Source organism: Peromyscus eremicus, chromosome 1 (assembly GCF_949786415.1).
Source record: "Peromyscus eremicus chromosome 1, PerEre_H2_v1, whole genome shotgun sequence".
Classification (NCBI taxonomy): domain Eukaryota; kingdom Metazoa; phylum Chordata; class Mammalia; order Rodentia; family Cricetidae; genus Peromyscus; species Peromyscus eremicus.
The window spans coordinates 85,105,179-85,131,223 of NC_081416.1; the positions used below are offsets into that span (position 1 = coordinate 85,105,179).

General features: G+C 45.0%; 1 pseudogene; it reads left to right on the forward strand.

Annotated features, from left to right (window-relative positions):
• Positions 1-8,679: 8,679 nt before the first annotated feature.
• LOC131908222 (LIM domain kinase 2-like) overlaps positions 8,680-26,045 on the forward strand; it is a 39,423-nt pseudogene continuing 22,057 nt past the window's right edge.

The window sequence follows — 26,045 nt, forward strand, 5'->3', positions numbered from 1 at the left end:
AGTTTTGCCCTGCTAAGCCATGAACAGTGTGTCAAAGCTCCTGCTGCCATGAACCTAGCTATTCTAGTTGCTCTGCCCTTCCTGTCAGGATGGACTGTACCTTCTGAACTGTGAACCAGAACAGACCTCCTGTTGTTTCCTCTTTCCAGTATTCTGTCACAGAGTTGAGGGCAGCAAGGAACACAGGAGGGTACTCATTCAAATCTCTAGGGTCCTATGGCTCTCTGATAGGAGCCAGAGTGATGTGATAGGGACTAGCGGGGAGTGGAGAAAGTTTGAGCATGTGCATACTCATGTGGAAAAAGAGCAGCTACCACCCAGGAACACACAGTTTCTCTGTTCACCAGAAGAGAAGGTGGCCTCTGTTTCAGGGCTCGTGACTCAACTGAGAGCAGTAAGAACCCGAATTACTGCATCTCTGTAAGTTAGCATTGTACAGGACATACAGTGATGCCCGAGGGAGGCAGAACACGTATACAAATGGATGAAGACAGATTTTTGTTTTCTATTTGTAAGCTTGAAGTCATATCCACTCTGGAAAAAAGACTAGGGATGTTGCTGTATCTTTTTAATGGTGAGGAGAAGAATGTTTTTGTTTTAGCCAGCCTTCAAACCCAGCCAAAAGAAGAGCTGGCATCCACCCGTGAAAGGCAATTTGAGAGAGGACATTCAGCTCTGCTGCCTAAAAATACCTACTCCCTGTTGGATGGGATGGACACTCCCAACATCAACACCTTTAATGGGCTGCATCTTATAGCCTTTCCTTTCAGGGGACCCATGACAGCTTGCCCTCTCTGCCATCTCCTGAGGATAAATACAAAGAGACAATGGATTCTCTTCCCATTGACACTAACACTTTCTGTATGACTTCAAACAACTTCCTTCCCTTCTCAGAAGCCAGCTGCCTCAGATGTAAAGAGAGTGTTAGGAGTGGCTGGTGACATCCGAGGTCTCTGTCATTGGTATTTTCTGTGAAATAAAATTCGGTAACTGCCTAATCCTGGAGTGGCTCAGGGCTGGGGATGAGGCTCTGCTGGCAGAGTGCTTGCCTAGCACTCATGAAGCCCCGGGTCTCTCCCCAGCACCATATGAAATGAGTGAAGTGGTACAAGCCCAAACTCCCAGTGCTCAGGAGGTGGAGACAGGAAGATCAGAAGTTCAAGATCATTCAGCTACATAACAGCTTTGAAGCCAACAGAAAGAACTACTGAGACCCCTCTCAAAACAACAACAGAAACACCCAAACCTGTCCCCTATTAGGGCATATTAGAAATTCAAAAATGCACAGAAGAAAGAGTGAGCCAGCCAAGATTTCAGCTAGGTGAGGTATCTGGAAGAGTCTTAGCTCACATCTGTCAGAAAGGGCAGTGACTGGTCAACGCCAGCTAACTGGTACCACGTGGGAGGGAAAGCCTAGACTTACCACATCAACTAAAATTTTAAAGCTAAGCCAGAAATCCATGATTTTATATAAAAAGCCCCAGTGGCTTAAATGTTGGCAGTTAAATCACTTAAGCAAACAAAATCAGTACGGGTAACAAGGGTAACAAAAAACACTGACCTTGGATGGACTTAATCCATCCCTGACCTAATCCTCCTGAGGTCAGGAATGAAAGCTGATTGGCTAAGGCTGCATCATATGCCCACCCCCCTTCTGATGGTTCCCTGAGTCAAAGTGGAGAAAATTAAACAAAAGCAACATATGTCTGCACAAGGCACTAACCCAAAAGACTAACACCATGCACACCCCTACTGGTTTTGCTTTGTTATTGTTGTTTTATTTTATTTTTTAATTTTTTTAACCAGACCCATGCATCATTTATTTTGAAATGTCTAGAGTTGAAAAACAGCCACAGCGCTATTGTAATTGGACTTCCCCTCACTCTCAGGATTTCTGCTTTCTCAGGGAGGTGCCTCCTAACGAAAAGCATGTGGAAGCGTGTGCCTCCCACCTCTGAGCCACACAGCCAGCTGATCTGTCCGAGGAGACCCTGGTTCACTTCGGGGGTAACTCCTACTTCTTAGACATAGGTTCTTGTTTGTTTTTCTCTCTGCAGATCATACATATTTCATCTCAGCCGCTTTTCCACATCAGCAGAATCTACTCACCAGGACCAGATTCCTCTCACGCCCCAGGCTCCATTCCGATTAACTCTATTTATGTAATTTATTTTGGCTGCCTGTTTCCCATTTGGGAGATCGATACAGATTTAAATGAGAAGTGAGAGTGTTTGCAGCCACTTCAAGTGTTGATCAAACACGGGGCGGCTGCTCCGGGTCTGCGTGGGAGGAGTGTGCTAAGACTGGCAAGTTCCGGAGAGATGGAGGAGGGAAGGAAAGAGGAAAAGAGAGTTGAGCCAGAAGGAAAGAAAGAGGGGAAGGAAGGAAAGAAAATAGACATAAGGAGGGAGTATAAGGAAGGAGCGGAAGTGTAGAAAGGACGAAAAGGAGGCAGGAAGGGAACGGGGCGAGGAGAGGAAAAGAGGAAGGGCAGGAGAGGGAGAGAGGAAGGACTGAGAAAGAAAAGAAGAAGAAATAAAAAGTAGAATGAGGAAAAGAAGTGGCCAAGCCAGTTTTCCACCCTCTCCCCCCCGCCCCCCACCTCCAGCTTGGGTGGCAAATACCAGATGCTTTGAGCCTTTAACTAAACTTTTACCCCAACATCTGCATGCTGAGACCTGACCAGAAACAAGCTGAGCCAGTTGTTCCTTATAGTGGCTCCCACCCACAGCAGAAGCATGCTGCTGGCCTCTGTGCACACAACTTCCAGCTGTCCCCGTTTCTCAGAGCAGGCAGGAACCTGCAGCCTCGGTCCAGCTCTGCCAGGATGTGGGTGCCCTTTGCCTGGTGGATATTGCAATCTAGAATTCTGCGTTTCAGCACTCACTCCTAAGCAGACAAAGGGTCTAGGCTCCCAGAACCAGACCCAACTGTGTGCAGTTGGTGATGGGAGGTGAGGAGAATCCCTTTGTTATGGTTCAGGAGCTTCTTTTCCTCAGAGCTTTACTCTGGCCATTGCCTGTTTTTCAAATGGTAAGAGCCTGCTGTAGCAACCAGGAGACCACACACACACACACACACACACACACACACACACACATACACACACGGCCGCAAATGTGCAAAATGTTGGGATTCAGGAGGCTGCCATCATGGTTTGGTTCTGCCTTGTAGAGTCGGAGCTGACTATGATGTTCCAATCTGTGGGGAAAGCTGTGGTTAATTCAGTCCATAGAACCTGCTGATTCTCCATCTGGTTCCCATGTCAATTACAAGCAAAAAAAAAAAAAAAAAAAAAGTGTAGTAGAAGAGATACGTCTGTGTTTTAAAGAAATAAGAGAATACGAGAGATTTTGTATAAACTCAGGCTGGGAGAGATCTTACAACTGGATAGAAAGACTTGAAACTGGACTATCTAGTGGCCAGGGAAGCTCAGTCAGTAATGTGCAGGCCTTACTAGCACAATGACTTGAAATCTCCCAGAACCCACATTTAAAAAAGACCCAGGCATGGTCCTTTTTCTATAGTCCCAGCACCAGGGAGGCTGGCACAGGCAGATGCCTGGGGCCACTCCTTTGAAGAAGGAAGTGGAGAGACTAGGAAGAAAGTGAGCCTGCTCTTAGTGGATGTTCAAAAGGAAACAGAAGGGACAAGGGCTGATGAAACGCAAGTGCACAAGTGTGGTGGCCCCTACGAGATGCACGATGACTGTCATCCTTAGAGGAGTGAGACAGATCTGCGTATACTGACACGGAGGAACAGCCATGATATAATCATAAGCAGCCCCAAAGCAATGATAAAAGTGCAGATAACAGGCTTGGTTTGGGGGTGGTGACCTGAGAATGAGTGTTGTCTGCTGAGTGAGGTGACGGTTAGGGGTGAAGTCTGACAAGTATGGAGAGGGAAGCTGCAGCCCCTTTAAAAGATTGCTACTAAGGCTGGAAGATGGCCTTGTGATTTGAGCACTATAATCCACATGAAATGCCAGGTGCAGCAGTAAAATGGGGAAGTGGAGGTGGGTAGATCCCTGGAGCTTGCTGGCCAGCCAGACTAGCCTACTTGCCAAAGTCCCCAGTCAGTGTGAGACCCTGTCTCAAAAACAAAACAGGTGTGAGGTTCCTGAGAACCTGGGCACACACATGCATACATGAATGCATGCATCTGCATGTGCGCACACACACTCACCCCAGACATTGTTCTTTCTTTGTGTTCCAGTGTGTTTCAGCCAAAACTCTTTGGGGCAATTTGCAAAAAAGCAGCCGAGGTCATCAGGTCCCTGGGACTCACTCCTTTGAGTGAACTTAAATGAACTTGGCCTATCGTGATAGGAACTGAGTAGGCCTAGAGTCACTCAATTCTGCCATCTTCCCTCACGACCATGCTACGTGTGGTCCACAGCTTGGAGTGAACATGCCCAGGGCTGGGTCCACTGTCTCTCTTTTCTGAACTCTTGATCATGACCTTAAACTGAGCATGCTCATTCTAACATATGCTTAATATGCATAGCTCAGGCACTCGGAAGTTGGCAGTGTCTTCTGTTTTAGCTGGGAGGCAGCACAAGCAGCCTCTGGGCAGCTTACTTCTGGGCAGGTCTCAGCTTGAAGATATCTGTAGGAAGTCTTCCTCAAAACTCAGTGCACTTGGTATTTGCCAACCAAACTGGGGAGGGCAGGAAAACGGCGTGGTTGTCTCTTTTCTACATTCTTCTTTTCTATGTGATTAAAAAGGGATCAATAAACTGAAACATAGCATATAATGTGCTTCTGCACTCCCTTTGTTCAGAGCATCGCCTTTTGAGTAACCCTGGTGTCTCCTCACTTGCTGGGGTAATGTCCCTCCATGCTTTCTCTTCAGCTTTCCTCACCGGCTTCACACTGACCAGGAGGAGAGCTGTGCCTTCTGCACCTGAGGGTTCTGAAGCCCAGGCTGACTGGATGCCTTATTCCCCTTCAACACTTAGCACTTGCAAGCTAATTAATCCCATGGTGCCTCAGTTGCTCAACTGTCAACTGAGAAAATTATCAAGGAAATTAGATGAATTAAGCCTAGAAAACGCTTAGAGCTGGCCTTAGAAATCTTCTCATGATTTTTCACAGATATTAGCTATTAATCTTCACAGCTCTGATTCCATGTTTCCTCATAGAGAAAATAAAAGCCCTACCCATGGACACAGATGTTCCTGACTTTTGAACAAGAAAATCAAGGTGTGTGTGTGAGTGTGTGTGTGTGTGTGTGTGTGTGTTGCATGTATGTGTGTTTGATGTGTATATGTGTGGTTTGTATATGTCTCTGTTTGCATTGTGTTATATGCATATATATCATGAGTGTATGATGTGGGTTTATATGTGTGCATATGTTTATGGTATTTGTGTGCTATTTGTGGTGTGTGTGTATGTACTGTGTTGGGGGTGTATATGCCTTTTGTGTCGTATGCTAGACTGACATGTGGGAATTAATAGAAGAGACTCTTCACTTCCTCATTATGTTTTTACAATTCAAAGTTTTCAACCAATATTGCTGATACTTAGGAGTTAGAAACCTTAGGGCTATGGCAGTTATTTGAACACTGAAAGAAATAGTGTTGGTGGGTAAAAGTGCCCCCTTTGTTTTGATTATCCCTAGGGTTTCCTTCCATCCAAGCTTGCCCTGCTCCAACAAGTAAAGGGTTAATGCCTTTTCCCCACCCCAGGGCACCTTCAGGCCTTCAGACCCGTTACCCATTGGCTGAGTATGCTGAACATAGCCTCTAACCACTGCATTACATCACCTTGCAAGGGTTATTAATTATTATCATTAATTATTATATATTTTTAGAAAATCTTTGAGCAGCAGCACAGTATAGATCAGGCAAGACTACATGTCCCACTAATCAAAGCTAGTTTGGGTTCCTGGGATATGCAGCCTGCTGCCCTGTTCCCCACCCTGCTACCCAGGACAGTGATATTCAAATTATTCTTTGCCTGGATCTGGAATGGTAAATAATGGAGCCACTGAACGAATATTAAAGACTGACGGAACTTAACTATCACCCACTCTTTACTGCAACCTACAAGGTGTCTTCCTTAAATTCACTGCTCAAAATCTCAGAGTAATACCAGGCAATAAATACCCACATTGCCTTGCATTGTAATTTCTAGATCTGGCTGTGAATAGAAGCCAAGCCCAAGTTTGTAGAAGTTAGAAAAGAATAAAGTGTCCTTGGCTTCAAATAAATAACAGTGCCAATAACAGGACTAATGTAATCACATCCTTGGGAGCCTGGGAGGAAAGAAGCAAGTGGGAGCCTTTGACGCCAGGCTTAAAGAGTAAACGAACACCTCTAAGCTGGAGGTGGGGCGATGAAATGCCAGGGCTGGTCCAGCAAAGGCAAGAACAATGAAAACAAAAGCATTGCATCACATCAGACCTGACAGTGCACACCCAGACTTGAGAGGATGCTCTGAGAGAACCCATTCCATAACAGGTGTGTGAGGAGGCCTCTTCCCCCAGCCTTATGAGCAAATTAACTCAGTAGGCACAGGGGGTGAAAGTAGGTGCCTGATTACTCCAGTCCCCGCAAATCCACAGGAGATGCCTGTCCTCACATGGCACATGTGCAGGTCTCCAGCATGTGTGGAAATCACACTCATTTGCAGACCTCTCCAAGTCAGTCTATTTCTAGGTAAACCCATGTCTAGTCCACAAGTCTCCGTGAATCTAGAGCTGGCTGAGTTGCTCACTGGCTTTGCAAGGCCTTCTTCCTTCTCGCTAGCATGTACCTTGCCCTGTCCAGCTGCTTTACCCGCTCCTTTCCATTACCTGCAGGATGTGACACAGAGGTGAAAACACAGTGTCCATTAGGAGAGTTCCCATGGCAGACTGATGGCAGGGGAGGCTGAGATGAGCAGGGAGGAAGTGTGGTGGTTGCTGACTGATGCTTACAGAAAGGGATTCACTGTGATTATTGTTTCCTAGGACAGGGATTCTCACATGTTGTCTCCTGTCCCTCTCCCAGGACAGCTTCCTTTGGATCTTTGAAGATGTCTTTGAACCAGAAAGGGTTAAAATATCTCTGAATCAGCTATGCAGTGGCAACAGTCAATCCTCCCCTGAGAGAGCCTTAGGATTGTTTAATGGCACATTGCCTATACTGTCTGTCTATCAGGGTTGGGAACATAGGAAGTAAAGGCCTTCAGGCATCATCACTCCACAAATATTTGTTTGGATTCTGCATCCACGTCTAGGAGACAGGAGCTGAAAATGTCACACAAATCTGTTCTTTTTAATGTCCCTGAAAATATGTGCTTTCTAGCAACTCATAATGTATTTACTAAAGGTGAGTATTTGTGTTTTTATACATTTTGAAACAAAATGTATGCAATTATTTTGAAAACTATCAGTGGAAAACCTTAGAGAGATAAATCCAAATAAAACAATTAATTTAATTCTCAAGAGTGAATAAAAAGATATGATTTGGTGGCCTTAGGGAGGCCAGGGTCACTTTGGTGTATATGATAGAGTTGCCAGCATGGTAGCATGGATCACAGGACACTGGAGGAACACACACATATAGAAGACACAGTCCATGTAACTTATGCCTTAGGAAAGAAGGAAGACTGAAGAACAAGTTGGAAATGATCAGAGACAGAAGTCAGTAAGTATGGACAGATCACAAGACATCTTTACAACAACCAGAGACAACAAAGGTGAAATCTAGAAAATATGAACAACCTCTTATGAACCCAGTGTAAAGGTGAGAAAAGAAAATCTTCACAGAGAGGTAATTTAGATATGTAGAAATACAAGCACCTCCAAAATATATGAGCAGGTGACAATCTCCTTTTTTAAAAAAATATTTGTTCTTCTCTTATACAATATATCCTGAACACAGCTTCCCTTCCCTCCACTTCTGTCAGTTCCCCGCCCCTTCCCTCTCCTCCAGACCTCCCCATCTCCCCCAAGAAAAGAGCCAGCCTCCCAGGGACATGAACTGAACACAGCACAACAAGATATAATAAGACGAGGCACAAACCCTCACATCAAAGCTGCATGAGGCAACCCAGTAGATGGAAAGGAGTCCTAAGAGTAGGTAAAAGAGTCTGAGACACCTCCAGTCCCACTGTCAGGAGTCCCCCCAAACTCCAAGCCAACAACCATAACATATTTTTTATTTGTTTTTTTCGAGACAGGGTTTCTCTGTGTAATTTTGGTGCCTGTCCTGGATCTTGCTCTGTAGACCAGGCTGGCCTCAAACTCACAGAGATCCACCGGATCCACCTGGCTCTGCCTCCCGAGTGCTGAGACTAAAGGTGTGCACCATCACCACCCGGCCAACTATAACACACACACACACACACACACACACGCTATATGACCTAGCGCACACCCATGCAGGCTCCTTGATTGTTGCTTCAGTCTCTGTGAGCCTCCATGAGCCCTGCTAAGTTGATTCTGGGGGCCATGCTATCCTGGTAGCTTCAACCCCTCTGGCTCCCACAATTCCCTCTCCTCTTTTTCTTTGAGCTTCCCCAAGCTCCAAGGGGGAGGAATCAGACATAGATCTCCAATCTGGGCTCTCTCTTGGCCTAATTTAACCTCTTTTATAAGCAGAAAACAAACCAAAACCTCAGTCTAGAGGATGAGATAGTGCTTTGTACCCAAGAAGACAGAGCTGGAGAAAGATGACAAATGCCAAGAACCATGAACCTGGAAGCCACACCCTCTTCTGACAGGAGGATGAACCGGCAACACCACCCAGATAACCGCCCTGGTAGGCTTGGATCAATTTAAACATCACCTATTCATTTCTACTAGGTATTTATCTCATGGGGATTTTCACATGTACAAAGCTTGTGGCTTCAGGTTTATGCGAAGATTTAAGAAGTTGGAGGCTATTTGGAGGTTCATCAGGGGGCTAAATAAGCAGGCTACTATAGTTGTGCATTACACAAAATCAACCAGCGTGGGTGTGTGTGTGTGTGTGTGAGCTAATGTACAGAAAGCAGTATGGATGGGGAAAAGACAGTGCTGAGTGAGGAAAGCCCCAAGATGAGCTTACAGTACGATAGTATGCATGCTGATGGAAACATTAAAAATCAAAATGATTGTGCTTTTCACATTTACCTGTACGTAACACACACACACAAGAAAGGGCACCTATTGAGGAAGGGAGATCATTTGTGGGAACAAAATGGATGAGCAACAAAATAGATAAATAGCCAAGTAAGACCACCATTGGCCATTGATGACATGCTGTGGATCAGGAAATACACTAACTTCAGCTCTGTGCCTCTGAGATCCACTAAACAAACAGGTAATCAATTAAAAAGATAAGGAGAAAGAAAGTAGCTCATGCAGGGGGAATAATGTGCAAGTTCTAGATGCAAAACAGCACAGGATGTACTGAGATTGCAGAGAGCTCATAAGGACTGGGATAAAGGCTCTCACGCAAAGAGGGGATGGGGTGGAACCAGGTGCCAGAATCCCTCAATGCCATACTAAACCATCCAGAGTTATCCCAAGGGCAACAGGAGCTACTGAAGAATGGTAAACAGCCTGACTGTGTTTGTAATCTTATTCTAAACTCCAAAGGCAAAGTAAGCCATTGAGCTGACTCAGAGGCTCAGGACATTCATTTGTATTAGTGAACATGTTTATCAAGTGTTAATGAAATAGGCTGCTGGCATCTTAATGCCCACATCATAGATCTCATTTTTTGGTCCTGCTCTTAAATCAGTTTTGAGACAATCATAGACAAGTTTCTCCAGCAGAAATGCACACGGGTATGGAGTTACATCTCCTAACATGTGACCTCTGTCTAGGTCATCTGAACACTGGCAGGAAGTTATCTTCTTTCCTAGTCACACACAACAGTACAAGCTCTTCCAGCAGCCAGTGATTATGGGACTACAGCAGGAATCAATTCTCAACTTTTATAATGGTCTTGTAAGAGGTACTGTTTACAAGGTAATGGAAGATCATATTAATACTTTCCTCATTGTGGGGTCACAGAAAAGAACTTCTACATGGTTCAGGAGACACAGTCCATCATGGTGGGGAGGGCTTAGCTGCTGCACCTGTATGTGACAGCAGGGCCTTGAGGTTGCTTGACTACATCTCGGGGATCATAAAGCAGAGAGCTTAGACTGTAAGAAGGGCTAGCTATAACCCTCAAGGGCTGTCTACCAGCAGTCCCCCTTCCTCCAATGAGGGCCCATCTCTTAGAAGTTCCACAGCGGTGGTGGCGCACGCCTTTAATCCCAGCACTCGGGAGGCAGAAGCAGGCGGATCTCTGTGAGTTCGAGGCCAGCCTGGTCTACAAACTGAGTTCCAGGAAAGGCTCAAAGCTACACAGAGAAACCCTGTCTCGAAAAACAAAAACAAAAAAAAAACAAAAAAAAAAAAAACAAAAAAAAAAAAAAAAGGAAGAAGAAGTTCCACAGCCTCTCCAAACAATGCCATCAGCTGGGTAACAAGTGCCCAAACACATGCCCCCCATGTGGGGGGCATCTTACACTCAAACTGTCACAGAGATGAAACCCAAATATAGACAAAGATGGTTAGTAACTTGGCCAAGGCCATTAACACTAGCCGATGCACAAGCTCAGGTGAGGTGGGCAATTGGCTAACAGACTAAGGATCTACTCTGTAAACACACCTCGCTGTGTGTTTACATCCAAATTTTGAGGGGCATAGCTTAGCATTGCATGAGCCACAGTACATGCTCTTCCAGGCAACCAAGAATCCCAAGTGAGTAGCTTCTGAGCTACACTCGAATATATGCAAGTTTGGCTTGATCTGAATTTTTAAAATGTTGTATTAACATTCCATTTTAAATTTTAACATCTTGAAATTTTACCAGAAATGAAAGAAATTTGATTTCTTAGGAGAAGTTGGAAAATCTGGCAAGATTGCCCTCCTATCCACTTTTGGAAAAATTCATTTGGAACTGAGTGGCAGTTACTTAGTTAAGCAAGACATAGCTCTCCTATTTTCCACAGTCCCCACTCCTCCTTAATACACCAAACTCACTTGTCTTGTTTCCACTGGCTGCCTAGCATTAACGCTTTAATGCCATGACCTGTCATAGGCAACCCATAGTATAATTGCTAAGAAGGTGGGGTGACTCATTCCTCAGACTCCAGCCCTGAACCATCTCAGAACTGAATAAAAATGAAAATCTTTCTGGAGACTTGTTTCCTGGGTCTCAGCCCTCATTGGCTATTTCCTCTTTGGACTCAATACCTTGCTTTATGAAATTGCCAAGTGACACATGAGCAAATATCATCAAAATGTGAGCCCCAGAGTCATGTCTTTGGAAGCAAAGCGTGAGGCTTGGCTCTTCCAATAACTCTCAGTCATTCAAATCTAATTACCAAATGATTTTTAATCATTGTAAAATAAATTCACTCTTCATGTCTGGAAACGTTAAAGCCCTAATTTAACAGCAACAACTAAAAAAAATGCTCTCTAATGGATTTTCACTAAGAAACAGAACATAGCCCATGTTGTCAGCTGTTCAATAATTTAACTGCAAATGAAGTGTGCAAAATACAATATTTGTGTCATAAACCACTGGGCTTGTCACAGAATAGATTTCTGAAGAGCCACATTCTGGGCGACATGATATGTGGGTTGTGGCGCTGTTAGGTGGAGGTGTAGAGGCTCCACTTGCTGATAGAGAAAGAGGAAGTTTCACTTCAGCCAGGAACAAAAGTATGGGGTAATAGCCACTCTGGATCCCACTGTCTGGGAGCAGTGGCTGGATCCATCCCTCTGACTTGATGATATAGTTTGTGTGACTCATTCTCTATGTCACGACATGTGATATAAGGAACCTCTGCGGACCAGAGGGCTTTAATTATCTTTTTTCACTGTTCCTAATACAGTAGGAAGATCAACATCCTCCCTTACAGCGATGCCCATGTCTGGGAGCTGGGGAGATGGCTCAGTGGGTAAAGTGCTTGTCATACAATCATGAGGACCTGGGTTCAGATCCCCAGCAGCCACATACTAAAGCCAGGTGCAGTGGCATGCATCTGTAATCTTAGCACCGAGGAGATGCAGACAGGCAGATCCCTAAAGTTCATCAGGCAGCCAGACTGGCCAAATCAGTGAGCTCCCGGTTCAGTGAGAGATCCTGTCTCAAAAAGTAAGATGGAGAGGGGTTGATGAAGACGCCTGACATTGACCTCTGGCCTCCAAAGGCACGTGCACACACTCACCCACATCCCCTTGTGCACACATCCACATGATTACACATGTGCGTACATGCACGTGCACACACACACACACACACACACACACACACACACACACACACCCTAAATTTGAATCCAGGGCCTGTGACTATGTGAGGTGAGGTGACAAAGTGACAGTGGCCGTCATAGCTGAAATTGAACTAATAACCACCTACTGCTAAAACACCGAGATTAGCCTGGGTTCTCCAGACACTCAATCTCCTAGTAAGTCCTTAACTGTAGAAGGAAGAGGCAGAAAATCTGGGCCACAGAGAGGATCATAGAGGTCTGGCTGGAGCAACCTAGAATGAGACCTTCCATTGCCAGGTAGACCTTTGGTGGAAGAAGGGCTCATGAGCGAGGGAAGGTAGGTGCCCCCTAAACTGGTAAAGCCCACTGGTTCTCCTTTAAAAACCTTCAGAAAGAATGCAGCCCCATCCAAAATCCCGATTTAACCCTGGTAAGATTCCTGATGGACTGTGGTCTAATCGTTCAGATAATATATTTGAGTTGTTTAAGCTGGTTATATTGGAGATGACCAAAGCAAAGCAACCAGCTAATGCATGGACACTTAAACCACATCTATAGGAGACAAATAGAGGAATTGGCAAGCTGCCTTCTCCTACTCAGAGTTGGTAGAGCAAATACAAATGGCGTTGCCATATTTCCTCAAATTTGCAATGCTTCTCAATTCAAGAAAACAGTTAATAGTGTGTTTTCTACAAACTCTTTGGCCCAAATTGAAAGCTGTAATCACCCTGAATGTAAATTTTTGTAGTCTCAAGTACCTTAATATTACATAAAATGTGCTTCTTTTAAGAACAAAGCTAGTGGGGTTCAACTCAACAAGTGGGGATGGGCTGTCTTGTCAGTCCTGAGCATGCAGGCACTGAGGTGGACTGGGCGTGTGGAGAGAACCAGTCTCCACAGTTTCCTCAGACCAGTGCAACAATGGCTTATGTCTGTCATATTAAAACTCGGGCAGATGCCATTGTCACATAGTTCCGAGGACAGGGACACATTCCTTTGCATGACTGTGTAAGTGTTTTATGTGCTCTGTTTTGGTTTTGGTAGGGTCCTACTAAGTACCTCAGGCCATTCTCCTACTCATGACCCTCAGCCTCCTAAAAACTAGGACTACAGACATTTAGCACTGAACTTGGCCATTTGCTATTCAACAGCAGAAAACATGGGCTTGAGAGAGAGCAAGCCTCATTTTCGTAAACCCAGACAGTCACACCAGCTTAGATATGTGTTTCTCAGCCTATGCCTTACTGAGGTTGAGCTGGATTACTCACTGTGGCTGGGGTGGGTGGGGTGTGGGTGTGTGGGGTAGGATAGAATGAATGTGAGTGGGGTGAGGGATGGAGGTCGGGAGTGTAGGGGGTCCTGTGCCTTCTTAGATGCTTAAACATAGCCCAAGGCTTTGAACTACCAGATGCCAGTAGCACACCCTGGTCTGCTTGTGACTACAAAAAGTTACTTCCAGGGAGAAGGACAAAACCTCCCCAGCTTAGAGCCATTGGCTTAGATAAATAGGCATTGCCATTAAATTATGAATTGTCTTAAAAAGACATCTTGAAACTCAGATTTAAAAAGTTGGAGCTAAATTCCTCTTCCACTAAATATGGGTCTACATGGTAGGAACTAAGGTTTCCTGTCCACAATTAGTAAGAAGCTGAGGCCTTCTGCCCACAGCCAATGAGAAGCTGAGGCCTCCTGCCCATAACCAATGAGGAGCTGAAGCCTCTTGCCTACAGATAGTGAAGAGCTGAGACCTGGCATCCAATGCTATATGGTACTTCATGTTGAGAGTAAGCACTCCACTCTAGTAATGCCCTCAGATGGTTGATGTCCTCATCCAACCTTTAATGGTCTCTACCCTGAGCTGGAATGACCCTTGGATTCCTGGATCCCTGACCTTTGGAAGCATAGTCAATGTTTGAATTTTAATCTACTAAATTGGGGGTATTTGTTGTACAACAATAGGTGACTGATACAAACTGAGTGATGTACTAAGGGAAGAATCAAATTCTATAGACTGGCTGGGTCATGGAGTGTGTGACAGAGAGGAGACAGGGATGTAAAGGTGGGGAATTGGAGAAGCAGGAAAGTGTCAGCCTAAATGCATGCTCATTGGGAGTGGCTTGCCAGGCGAGTCTTTTACCACAGAGTTCATGGCTGAGTAAGACTGAGAATTACTTCTCCTAGCAGCATGCACAGCAGCCTCCAGCACTGTAAGCAACCAGGAAGAGTGAAGTTTCCAGGTCAGCACCAGCTTAAACAGTGTCCTCCAGAAACAGAAGAGTAACTGCTCATGTGTCATGTCCTCACAGGAGTTATGCCCCATGTAGCTCAAGCCAAACCAAATCCAGCATGGAGATACAAGGTGGGCATGAAGCCCCACCCCTGACCAAAGAGCCATTGACAGTTGATAGCTTCTGGGGGAGGCAATGTCAATTTTCTTTAAGAATGTTGCACCTGGTAGGTTGACCACGCTCCATTGGAAGGCCACACATCCATGAATATATGGGCAGAGCAGATTGGACTTGCTGGATGAAAAAAGAAAAAAGAGGACACAAAGCTGGGAGGGTAGGAAAGGAGAGGGTGGATCTGGGGGGGATGGGGGAGGAGGAGGGTGAATGGTATTAAAACTCATTATATAAAATTCTCAAAGAATTAATAGAAAAGAAAGGAAAAAAACACATGCTCAGGAGTTTGAATTTCATTTAAAAGGAACCTGGAGCCCAATTTAGAAGGACTCAGGCTGCAAACCATAAGGGCAACAGGACCGACCCGTCTCTAACATGTACAAGTATGAACACATCCTTCTGCTTCCCAATGGCCTCCTGTAGCATTAAGCATAAAGGACAGACACCAGGGGAGCAGAGAAGGCTTTCCGTTTCCTCCTGCTGCCTAGATGCTAAGCCTAATCCTCTGCCCTTCTCCTTCAGTACTGTTCCATTCAGGGCACATACATGCATAGACACAGGCACACAGAGGGACACAGAGACATACATATGCACACATAGACACACACTCACACACACATATGCGCAAAGGGACACAGAAGTAGAGAGACACACACATGCACTCAGACACACATGTGCAAACGCACATGCACACACAGAAGACAGTTCTCTCATGTGCTATGTTTTCTTCTGCTTTTTATGCTTGCTGGTGACCTGTCTCTGCCTTTTGAAATTCTTAGACTTACTGTCTCCCCTGCTGTGAAGGCCCTCTCTATCACCTCCAGGCTGAGCACAGGGGCCTCTTACCCAGTCTCGTCTGGGTAGCTCATTACCTGAGCACTCAGGAGATTATTCAGTATTGATCTATTTATGCAACTGTTTTTCTACATAGAGAATTGAACCCTCAAATGTATTGTGTGTCTAAGCACTCCTTAGGAATGCTGTTCACCTGACTTTGAAACAGTGTCCCTCACTGTGACCTGGAGCTTACTGATTCAGTTAGGCTGGCGGGCAAGACTCAGGGATCTTCCTGATTCTGCATCTTGGTTGCTGGGCTCATAGGCAAGCACCATCATTATTCCTGGCCATTTTGTAGGTCTGAGACTCAAACTTCAAGCACAGCAGGTACTTGACAAATGGAGCCATTTTCTCAGCTCAGGATGCATATGTTTAATCTCCAAAGATGGACTATAGCTAACAAACGATATATACTGAACAAATGAATAAATGAAAGATTACTGATCTGCTGTTAATAGCCATGTCTGAAGAAATCCAGACTTCTCTGTAGTTGGCTGGCTAGATAGTTTATGGTGGGAGATTTCTGAAGAAAAATAAGCCTAGCATGCAGACACCTTATCTTACCCCATGGATGTATATACCTTGCAGCCAAGCTGGACACAAACATGTATATAGCATTAGTAAGTCTCGCCCTCCTCTACAAATCACCAGCCCAGCTCCAGAACAGACCAAGAGGCATTACCCTCACTTTGAAACATGATCTACTTTCACTGACTCATGGGCAGAAACTCTTTTTCACCAATGTCCCCAATCATTCCTTGTATAACAGGAAAAAATAGCTGTTCTCAACGCTGGTCGTTTCAAACCGGTTTGCCCTTGTTAACTATTTGCAGCCCCTTAACTGTTTTTGTAGAATCAATTTGTGGGGACTGAGCTAGGCTGAGGGACACAACAGGCCAGAATGCAGGGTCTTAGCCCTGTGGCTGTTAACAGTGAAAAAATGTGAGAACTACAGAGGGCAGAGGGCAGCAAACCAGAGTCCTTTGGCCAAATGCAACTTCGTTCAGTTTTAAATCACTATATTTTAGATGCTTACGTAAGTGCCTGCGCAGCATCTTCCATTTTGCTTCCTGGATGGCTGTACCTTAAATATCTTCCACATATGGCCACTCAGGGGTAGTTGTGCTGATTCCCAATGCAGAAGAAGACAGAAGGGCGCCTTGGATGAAGGCTGGGGGAAAGGCATATTGAGTATGGAGTTTTTATTTTGTATTGTGTTGAGACGGGGTCTCGGGTATCTGAGGCATCTGGCCTCCAACTCACTGGATAACCTAGGAAGAGCTTAAATTCTTGATCCTCCTGCTTCCACCTCCCCAGGTCTGTGGTCACAGGAGGGCTTTGTGCCTGGTGTGCAGTAACTCTACCAACTGAGCTTATTGCCAAGGATGGGATATGCCAGGTAATGGCCCTCCTCTATCTCCCTCCAGGGAATCTGTGCTAGGCCTGTGCTGACCTCAACAGCTGAAGCTCTGGTAGGACCACTTACAGACTCTCCGAGTTCTGTGTGCCAGGTTTCAGGCTCACTGGTCCCCCCTTCCTTACTACTGCCCACCCTGCTGGGTCTCCCCAGTGCCGGCTTTTGTGGGGCATGTCAGCCTTCACTTAATCACAAGGCTCCGCTCTTCTCCCAGCAGCCCATCAGTTGGAGTGCACCGCTCCTTCTTGCCAAGAGCCCTCTTACCCATCAGGGGAAGATAATGCCTAGCAATCATTTTGGCTTTTCCAGACTTAATGTTCTCTCTCTGCTCAGGTCCTTCCTGCCCCACTGAAAAGTGTGAGGATGCTATTTTAAGACATCCTTTAGTACCAAAATATCACTGTGAGACACTCATGTTCTTCCTTCCAATAATCTCTTTTGTTTGAGGCAGAAAGAACGTATCAGGAGGGCTGAAGCATGGCTCCCTATGGGAAGCAAGGTAAGGGACAGAATGGAGCTCCTTTCAGGACCTCAGTGCATCCAGCTCCAAGTGCTAAGGTGCCGAGTGCTGCTTGTCTTCCTGTTTCTCCTCTTCTTTATCCTAAACTAGGGATGAAGGGAAGACATAGCAGGGACTCTGGGCTCTATGGTGGTTGAAATATCAGAATGAGAAGAACATTCTGAGAATGACTGAGTATGACTCAGAAGAAAGAGCCTGAGTAGTGGGGAGCCAAGAGGGAGCTGGGCAATGGCAACTGGTTTTGCATATGGCAAAGGGGACTTAGTATGTATCTAAATAGTCTAGGGACACTATACACATTGGTACATCCAGGATATATAATTCTGGGTACAGCCACTATCACCAGTCCTTCTAATAATGAATAATTTATCAAATGCACACTCCGTGCAAAGGCAATATCCTTCCGTTTACAAGACCCAGCTGTGGAAGACAGCTCCACAGCAAACTCTTGTCAGAGTCAGAGAAGTTAAGACAGTTGCCTGTCACCTCAGAGCTCATGAGCAGTAGAACAGGGCCTCAAACTTAGGCTTGAGCCTAGAGTCTGAGCTCATCGTCTCCCTGGAGATTAGCTCTGCCTGGGAGTTTATGTCCAGCTTCTGGCCCTAGCCAGCAGCTGCCTACATGGGCTTTGGAGAAAGCAACTCCCACAGACAGCTGTCTAGATGGAGCTGATATTATAAATGGTATTATGAAAAAATAAGGATATGGCTTATAAATCAGGCAGAGGAAACTTATGATTCCTCTGGACACCCCAATCTATCTCCCTATAATTGCCTGTATATGAAATGCCTATGTGAAGTTATCCGACTATTCCCCGAGTCGCCTGCGAAGGTAAGATTGCAATTTTTAGCGACCCTTGTTACACAAACCAAAGCAATCTGTTCCACTTTGACGCCCTGACACCCTGGGCTTGCTAAAGGGGTGGAGGCAGGGATATAGGGGCGTTGGTGTGACCTTCCTCTTCTGAGGAAAAGTTTGAAGGGGTAGCTGGGATGCACCCTTGGTACAAAAGGCAGCCCTGACTTCCAGTCTGACTATGTGGTACCCAGCAAGCATAGGGATACTTAAGAAGAAAACCACGGCTCCTTTCTCTTAAACCGTCTTTAACCTTTAGTTCCAGAAACCATAATTAAAAATCAATTCAGTCTTTTTTGTAGTAAATCTGACAGTAATTCTATCTCTAATGGCAGGGCCAAGATAAATAGTATGTCAGGTAAACTCAGCAGGAAAATGACATTTTCATTAGCAGTTTACTGGGTGTGAAACTTCCACCGAGATATAGTATTCTGGAAAGATCCAGGGAAACCATCCTCCACCCCTAGCAGAGCAACCTGTTCTGCTAATTAATGGGGGACACCATTGGGATTAAATGAATGCTTACCCAAATTATTTTAGTGTTCCCAGCATTGATTTTGTATGCATCTTGCACAAAGAAAATAAGTCTGAGCTCCAAACAATAAACACGCTGACATAACAAGATGATTGCAGCCCATTGCAGTCCAGAAAAATCTAATCTGGTCTCCTAACAGTGTGGCAATCTTTATTGTGACTGTGCAGGTCCCAATTCATCAGCCCATTTCAGCAAGCTATCCCAGTCAGTAATCACTCACTTTCAGGGTAGCCTCGGAACAGGTATTGACTGTAGAGAGCAGCAATTCATCCTGGACTCTGTCTCCCTCCATCAGGATTTTTTGGCAGTCTGTGAAGCAGGCTGGGAAAGAAAAATTTGGCTCATGCACGCTGGGTTCCCAGAGTGACTCAGTGGGAAGAGAGAAATAAAAGGGCAAGAAAATTCACAGTGCCTAGTGAGAATTAGACATAGCATCACCTCCTTTCCTGCTAAGACCCAGGAGTGCTTCCAGTGGTCCATCCAGGCAGGGCAAGGCCATCAAGGATTCCTACCAAAGGGGGCTTCATGGAAGGTCGTTTTCATTTACTTGAGACTTCTGAATCATTTCCTTATTTAAGCTTCACATTAAGACCAAGATATGGGTACCACCATTAGTCTGTCCTGTGCAGATGGCCACACTCAGGCCACCCTCAGAGCCGGCAGATGACTTCTGTGATGACTGTCTAAACTGGTAGTTCCCAAATGTTTTTTTAAAAACTAGGAGAAGGCCTGGAAGATGGACCAGCAGTTGAGTGTTTGCTCCTCTTTCAGAGGACATGAGCTTGGTTCCCAGAATCCATGTGGAGGCTCACAATTGCCTGTAACTTTAGCTCCAGGGAATCTAACACTCCTTCTGGCCTGCTCAGGTGCCCACACACTTGCATAGGCTCATGCATACACATGAATGTGTGGAAGAAATATTTAGACGTTGAGGTAAAATTCATAACATCAATTCATCTCTTTGAGTGTCGATTCAATAGTATTTAGTACATTGAAGTGTCTCACAACCATGTCTCTATCTAGTTTCAAGACTAGTTCACCACTCTAAAAGCAATACTCTGCTGATTAAACAGTCCTTCCCCTTCCCATCATCTTGAGTACCTAAGAGTCTACTTTGTGTCCTTGTGGATTTTTTATTTAAAGCTGTCGAACACTATACTAGACTATTTTCTGTTGTTATAACAAACTACAGAAAGTTGAGTACTGTATAAAGCAGAGAGACTTAACGAAGCTCTCATTTTAAAGGCCAAACATCCATCAAGGTGGTACTCTGTGTCCTATCCCAGTATGGGAGCCTTAATTGGTGATACAAGATGGTGGATATCAACATGGCAGGAGCCAGTGTAAGAGGAGTCTTCATGGAGAGACTGGAAGCCAGAATATATCCAAGGGGTCAGGCTTGCTGTCTCATAACAATCTGCTCTTGTGGGAAGTGACTCCTTCAGACCAGCGTTAAACTCTCCCAAGGTCAATACCACTTTGTTCTAATCACCTCCCACTTGGGCACATTTTTAGTGGGAGGTAGGAGACCTGGATGGGGTCTCTCTGAGGACATGATTAGCACCCTGGCTGGTGGCTTCTCCCCTTACACCGATCTCTATAGACAGAAGGAGGACTTTCTACTTTGTGTCCCAATTAAGGCACCCAGAAGTTATGATTGGATTTTACTACAGACATAATTTTGGTCCACTGAAAATCCAGGTGTCAGGACAGCTGTCTGATTGCTGGAAGGGCAATAATCCAATGAGGAGCTCAGCCAGGGCTGGAGCTGGTGACTCCATGAGCGTTCCACCTGGACTTATTGTCTTGCATGGGTGTGCAGGCACATGTGTGTAGGATTCATGCACGTATGAATGTGTGCACCTATAGAGGCCAGAGGTGAACTTCAGTGTTCTTCCTCAGGCAGCATCCGCCAGTTTTTGGAGACAGGGTTCCTTATTGGCTTGAGGTTTATTGATTTGTTTAGAATGGCTTACCAGTGAGCCTCAGGGAATCTGCCTGTTCCCACCACTGCAACACTGTGATTTATAAGAGTGTGTCACTTTGCTTTGCTTTGTACATGGGTGCTAAGGATTAAAATCAGGTCCTCTTGTTTGCATGGCATGAGAATTGCTGACTGAGACATCTCCAAAGCAACTACTTTCCACCTGTGTCTTGGCTAGTTTTATGTTAACTTGGCACAAGCTAGAGTCATCTGAAAGGAGGGAACCTCACTTGAGAAAATGCCTCCATAAGATCCAGCTGCAGGACATTTTCTTAATTAGTGACTGATGGGGGAGGGCACAGTATCATTGTGGTCTTCTAAATTCCTACAGGTCTCTTATGTGCCTTCTTTTGGATTGGTCTCATTTTCAGACTCCCCACAAAGCTCTCTAGAAGCTATGGCTGAGTAGGCTTGGAGATGGCTCAGTATAAAAGCACAGTCACTGTGCAAACATGAGGACCGGGTTTTGAGTCCACAGAACCCATGTAAAACCCTGTGTACCGCTGCCTGTGAGATTATAAGCCCAGAGCTGTAATGAGATGGGGCCAGAGACAATAGGATTACCGGGGGTTACTGGCCATCAGCTTGGCTCTAGGTTCAGTGAAAAACCTTGCCTCTGGCTTCTGCACAAAAACACAAGTGTTCAGGAATGTGTGTGTGTGTGTGTGTGTGTGTGTGTGTGTGTGTGTGTGCGCGCACACTCAGAGAGAGAGAGGGGGAGAGAATATGTTCTAGATTAGTAATCACAGTGGAGAAAACATCCTTCATACACATTAAGTTTCGGGAACACCAAATGTTTTGTGCCACATGTTCACCTATGCACCAAATACTGGGTCCCATTGGTTGAAACTCTACCCACTCTCCCAACTCACAGTGTACTCAGCCCCAGCCAAACCATAAGGTCTAGGAACAAGCATAAAGACCGTCCCGAAGGAACAGCAGGATGCTGTTAAGAGAAAATGGATGCTGGGCAGGCAGTAAGGGACCATCTGTCAATCCCCAGTCTCTAAAGAAACCGTTAAGTTAGTCTGGGCAGGTTTCTGGTTTTTGTCACTAAACACTGACTGACTAAATATCTAGAAAAAATGTGTCCAAGTGTCATGGGGAAAATAAAGATGAGTAAGACAGATTTCATCTGTCAAGTACCTTTCCATTTTGCAAGGAAGATAAAGCCGCTGTGTACAAACAGAATATCACAAGCAAAAGCTTGTTCCAAAGGTGCAGGGAGCATCAGGACTCAAAGGCAGTGGCACGGCTGGGGTAGAGAGGAGGCATGAGGGGGTTGTTTGACTTGGGGCTTAAAGAACGATTAGCACATTTTCAGTAAGAATCTTAAGGTTTCAGACTGGTACATTTACAAGTACACAGGAGGAAGAATTTCAGCTCAGAAATGATGCCATTAAACATCTCGACACTAAAGAGGGCAGGAGATGTGACTCAGCGGCCAGAATGCTTACCTAGCATGCATGGATCTAGACACCCATCCTTAGCACTGTGTTAACTGAGCATGATGGCACATGCCTGTCATCCCAGCTCTCAAGAGGCTGAGGCAGGAGGATCAGAAATTCGCAGTCATTTTCTGCTAGTATCAAGTTGAAGGTCAAATTAGAATCTGTGAGACTCTGTCTTAAAAAAATAGATATCAAGAAGTTCAAGGTTTGGATAGAGCTTATCCAACAACCCCTAAATATCTCTCCTGAAAATTTTAATTAGCTTTAAAAATACTGAGTTTTTCTTATGACACCTTTATACATTTGTATTGTGTACTTTGCTCACACTGGTTTCCTATTCCCCTCCCAGTCTCCCCACCTCCTGTTGTCTGGGCCCTCCTCAGCAATCCCTGAGGTAATTGATTTTCTTGCTCCTTTGACAAAACACCTAACAAAAGCAGCATAAAGAAGGAGGGTTTGCTTGTTTTGTCTCACAGTCTGAGGGTACAGCCCATTATGGTAGGGATGTCATGGTGGCAAGAACATAAGATATTTTATATCGTTAAGAAGCCCAGCAAGTTCAGGATGGTCTGAGAGAAGGAGAAGGAGAAGAAGAAGAGGAAGAGGAAGAGGATGAGCAGATGGATGGTACTCAGCTCTCTTTCCTTTTTATTTAGGTGAAGATCCCAACCCATGGGATGATGCTGTCCACATTCAGGGTGGGTTTCCCCTCCTCAATTAACCCTTCCTATAAATGCTCTCACAGACCCACTAGAGGTGTGCTTCCATCATGACTATAAGTTTTGTCAAAATCTTTAGCTTTTATGTCATGTGTACACACACAAATACATGCACGCAACGCATCTAGATTCCACATATGGGAGAAAATGTGTCTTACTGGTTCTTTTTATGTCTTTTTTTCTTAACATGTTGATCTCCATCTTCACCCATCTCCCGCAGATGACACAATTTCATTCCTTACAGCTAAGTAAATCTCCACTGTATGTATTCACATTTTCTTACCCGTGCGTGTTGGTGGACATCTAGGCAGGATCTAGACCTTGGCTTTTGTGAAGAATGCTACAACAAATGTGGATGCTCAGCCATCTATTTGCTGTGTTGGATTATGTTCCATTAGGGATATACCCACACATGAAATAGCTGGAAACACCTCTTGACTGTAAGGGATAGAGAAGGGTAAGGTATAATGTATGGGAAGAAAGAAAAAAGAGAGAGAAAGCGAGAAAAAGAGGGTCAGTGAAATAGAAAACACACAAGAAAACGCAGGAAGGAAAAAAATCTCTTGCTGGACAAAGATTTATAAAAAGCAATGTGGTTGTTAAAACTGGAAGCCTGGTTGGCATTGAGTTAGAAAAAGTCTAGGTATTATTTTAGGTTGGGGTGAGCAATGCAAGCTCAAAGACAATTCAAAATTAATGCACTTCAAGCTGAAAGCTGGGTGAGTGGAGAGACCTAGGGACAAATCATATTACGTGAAAGACTTGGAGATGGTGAGAAGGAAGATAAAGTAATAGACACCAAAGCTCCTCCGTAGGGATCTAACATAGGATCTAATGCAGTGATCCAACGAGGGATCCGATCCTTGGATCCAACATGTATGTTCTCCATAGGATCCAACATAGGAATCCTCAAAATATATCCTTCACTGGGATCCTCCACAGGGAACACACATGGGAATCCAACATCAGGATCCAACACAGGAGATTATGAATGGTACGGTGAGGGTCTGTCTTTGGGAACATGACAGCCATGTGTTTATCACTTTTTTGTTCATTCATGACAGATATTGATGGCTATTTAGTACTGTATCATGCAAACTAAAACACAGGTTTCTGGGATCTCCTGAGCTAAGGATGAGGGGTGGAAAACTGAGACAAGGAGGACTGGAAACTAGGAAGATACAGTTTGTTTGAGATGAGACAACTGCAAGGTGGAACACAAATAGATAATCGAAGAAAAGCCCTGGATGGTTCTGTGGGGCTTTCTAAGCCCCATTCCAGACCAGGCAAGGCAAGGAAGGTTTTAAGCACATAAGTAGCACTATCCACACATGCATTTTTCTGAGATCCCATATTTGCTATGGAGTGCAGAATAGAAATGTGGGTAAAGAGTAACGTTAAGAAAATATTTTCCGGACTTACTACCATATTTTTTAAGACAGGGTCTCTCACTGAAGATGGAACTTGCCAGTTAGGCTGGACTGGCTTACCACTAAGCTCCTGGGGTCTATCTCTCCCCACCTTCCCAGCTCTAAGATTATAGGCATATGCTGCCATGCCTGGCATGGGTGCTGGAAATCAAATGCAAGTCCTTGTGCTCATATAGCAAGTGCATTACTGACTGAGCCATCTCCCCAGAGGTCCTTCTATTGTGTAAAAAGGTTTAGGTCCCAGTGCTCATGTTGTTCTAGCTTCTGTTCATCATGGGTCAGCCCCTCCTTGCTTGCAGATACTCCTTGACAGCAAGAATTGGGATTCCCCTTAACTCTGAGAACTCAGCAAATCCTTACAGGTGATGTCTGTAGATCTTAGAAGGATCTCAACAGAAGAGTGACAGTGGTGGCATCAGACCAATACTTCCCATACCCCTCTGTGTATTTGTGAGAATCAGAAGACAGATTACATTGGACAGGGCATGTAAAAATGTCTGGTAGTAGATAAAGGCTGTCTTTCCATTTTCTAGGTGTGAGCATCTGAACTATGTAGATGAACGAGCGTTTCAGTCTATTGTCACTACAAGTTAATATGCAGTGAGCAGACATGTTCACAATGTAGTGTCAACTTAAGATGGCACAGGTAGTGAAGACTTAATCAAATTGCTCTCTCATTTGCTTGAGGGCTTCAGATGAATGTTCATAGACTAGAGGGGGAAACTGGGACTTGAGGTAATAGAAATATTTGAGTACATCAGTTGAAAGATCACTCTTCTTGCTCCAATAAATTCTCCATCTTCAGTTTCTATAGTATCGGCATCTTTGTTATGAAGCAACTTCTGATCTACTTCTTATGGAAGCTGGGCTAGCCAGGGTTCTCTAGAGGAATAAAACCAATAAAATGAGTATAGACTACAAAGAGGATTTATTAGATGGGCTTGCACAAATGGACTAAGAATTCCAACAATGGCTGTCTGCCCCTGGAGAAGGTGAGAACTGGTTAGGTGCTCATTTACTGAGGGTGGGTGCTCCAGCAGTCCAGTATGCTGCTGGCTGCCTCCAGGATTCCCGGGGAGATGCTGGTCTCTAGGCCTCATAGGAAGGTTGAAGTTGGCTTTCAATGTAACCAAGGATGGCTGCAGGAGCAGCAGCAGTGCAGATACACCCACCAGCAAGAGGGAAGGGCAGGAAAGTGCTCAGCAGGGCTTCCCCCTCAGAACTCTGTATATGAGCCACTGACAGGTGGTACTGCCCAGTCCGGAAATTGTGTCTCTTAGTTCATTCTAACTGTCCTAGGAGCTGATCTGAATATCTTTGAAGGAAAATGTTAGCTCATTGCAGGCCCAAGCCTTGTGTTTATGATTTACTATAAAGATGTGGGTGCCTGTCTGATATCACTCACAGAGCAGAGACTGGGCATAGATAGTTGACTTATCATGAAGCCTGGCCTTGTGTGCTTAGTTGGAACTCTTCAGACTGCAAGTGACAAGGGAACCATTCAAAATAAGGAAACATGAACTTAGGGAAACACGAGAAATATCATGAAGGAATGCTACAGCCTAGCCAAATCAAAGGGAGGGACCAGGACAGCAAGAATTGAGGCCCCTCCCCCTTTCTTGTTTCAGTCATCTGCTTGTGTCCTCT